Source organism: Tachysurus fulvidraco, chromosome 9 (genome assembly GCF_022655615.1).
Source record: "Tachysurus fulvidraco isolate hzauxx_2018 chromosome 9, HZAU_PFXX_2.0, whole genome shotgun sequence".
Taxonomy (NCBI): domain Eukaryota; kingdom Metazoa; phylum Chordata; class Actinopteri; order Siluriformes; family Bagridae; genus Tachysurus; species Tachysurus fulvidraco.
In genome coordinates, this window is record NC_062526.1 from 1,546,914 (window position 1) to 1,549,413 (window position 2,500).

At 43.8% G+C, this 2,500-nt stretch overlaps 1 protein-coding gene across 1 annotated transcript in view; it reads left to right on the top strand.

Moving 5' to 3' along the window:
* Positions 1 to 2,500, top strand: part of hk2 (hexokinase 2) — a 37,961-nt gene that overhangs the window by 2,673 nt on the left and 32,788 nt on the right. The gene's annotated exons all lie outside the window — the stretch shown is intronic.

Below are 2,500 nucleotides of genomic sequence, written 5' to 3' on the forward strand. Positions count from 1 at the left end.
GCGTTTGCAGTAAACGTTTCAGCGATTCGGCCGTCGCTATAGAAACCGAACCGTAGCGTTTTCTTTAAAAAAAAAAAAGAAAATTTGTTCTACAAAATGAGAACGGAGAACCGGAGAAGGTTCCTGCGCCGTTAGCGCTCTAGGATGATTGACGTCATGTCCGAAGCCATTGGGAGCAGCAATGGTGCATGGTTAAAGAGGGAGGAGGAGAAAGTTTAAAGAAGGAAAGAAAAGAAAACTCACAGAAATAACTACCAGTGACTACCAAGTGTGTGTGTGTGTTTTTGTGTGTGTGTGTGTGTGTGTGTGTGTGTGTGTGTGTGTATGTTTGTGTGTTTGTGTTTTTGTGTGTGTGTGTTTGTGTTTTTGTGTGTGTGTATGTTTGGGTGTGTGTGTTTTTGTGTGTGTGTGTATGTTTGTGTGTTTTTGTGTCCGTGTGTTTTTGTGTTTGTGTGTTTGTGTGTTTGTGTGTCTGTGTGTTTTTGTGTGTGTGTGTGTGTGTGTATGTTTGTGTGTTTTTGTGTGTTTTTGTGTGTGTGTGTTTTTGTGTTTGTGTGTCCGTGTGTTTTTGTGTGTGTGTGTGTTTGTGTGTGTTTTTGTGTCCGTGTGTTTTTGTGTGTGTCCGTGTGTCCGTGTGTTTTTGTGTGTGTGTGTGTGTGTGTGTGTGTATGTTTGTGTGTGTTTGTGTGTCCGTGTGTTTTTGTGTGTGTGTGTTTGTTTGTGTGTGTGTGTTTTTGTGTCCGTGTGTTTTTGTGTGTGTGTGTGTTTGTATGTGTTTGTGTTTTTGTGTCCGTGTGTTTTTGTGTGTTTGTTTGTGTGTGTCCGTGTGTTTGTTTGTTTGTCTGTGTGTGTGTGTGTTTGTTTGTGTGTGTCCGTGTGTTTTTGTGTCCGTGTGTTTTTGTGTGTGTGTGTGTGTGTGTGTGTGTGTGTTGCTGGCTCTGTGTCGAGGTCAAACAGTCGCAGGTCCTCGAGGGTTCCTTCTTGCTCTCGCACTTCCCCTCGTCAAGCTTCACGTCCTCCATTTTTATTATTTTTTTTGAAGCAGCCGAAGTCTAAACATGACATTTACACACGTTCACAGCTCGCGACGCTTGTACTTCGTATACTATGTCTGTGCAGCGACTGAAACGATCGTCGCGTGTGGGCGTGGCCTGTCCTGCGTTCTTCTAAACTTGCGATGAGAAACAAAACCAGCAGTAAATCGCTGTAATGTAGCGGTAATGTTTGTGAGGTTGTGAACATGTCCATCTGAGGAGACTCTCTAATATAAACTGAGTTGTTTTTCCTCAGATGTTGTGGTTGTCTGACTTGACTTGTGATTTTCTGACTTTTTGCTCTGTCACTTTTTTAACACGACGTTTACACGAATCTCTTGTTCCCTAAAACTTTTAAAAAATGAGTGCCTTAACTTAAGAGCTTTTGACTTAAAAGCTATGACAAAATGATTATCAGCGGCGACGGTAACGTAGCCGTTCGAACCGCGTGACTTTCGGTTTACTTAACGTGAGCGTAAAAAGCTCGTCTTGATGATTCGGAGCTTTATATTTAAAGAAAAAATAAAAAATAAAACGCTGTATAATTACGGGTTAGAGACGCACGCCTACTGCTTACACACTTATACACTATTAATGTGGACCGATTTGAACGCTCATTAACACACAGGTTATAATTAACACACATAACTGTTGTAGTGTTTACTCTGGAGGTTGTAGGACTGTAAGTGTGTGTGTGTGTGTGTGTGTGTGTGTGTGTGTGTGTGTGTGTGTGTGTGTTTCCCTTTCCGTCTCTGGTGTCATGTCACATGGCTTGCAGCAGGAACCTCCTGAATTACTCAAGTGTCGGCTGCTCGAGGATCATCCGTGAATGAATAGAAGTGTGTGAGTGTGTGTGTGTGTAGTAAGGGTGTGTGTGTGTGTGTTTGTGTAAACACACCCTGAGTCAAGAGGACGTGTGTAAATACTGTAAATGAGATATTGTAAATGGTCCTAGTTCTCACTTGGGTGCTTTTCCTGTGTTTCCCTGAATCAGGATGTCCACTTCCTTCCCTTTCGCACGTCACCCTTGGTGTTCCAGACAGAACAACCTTTTTGTCCTCCAGTAAATGTCATTGGCTCGGATCATGAGTATCAGTGTGTCTCGCTTGCCTCAGATCCATGTGACACGCACGACCTTAAAATGGTCTCTGATCTCTGTGACTTGTCCTCGACACGTCTAACATGTTTTACACGTCTAACTATGTTTGTCCGGGACGAGAAGGAACCGGTGGTGTCGTGTGTCTCATGCTCGGGATAGTTCTGGGCTGAGCTTCATCTGCTGGATAAGGTTTATGAATTATGTGGATGTCAGAGTGAGGCACCTTGGCTCTAGTAAAGGAGGTGGGTGTGGTCTCTGTGTCTGTCACAGTAAAGGAGGTGGGTGTGGCCTCTGTGTCTGTCACAGTAAAGGAGGTGGGTGTGGTCTCTGTGTCTGTCACAGTAAAGGAGGTGGGTGTGGCCTCTGT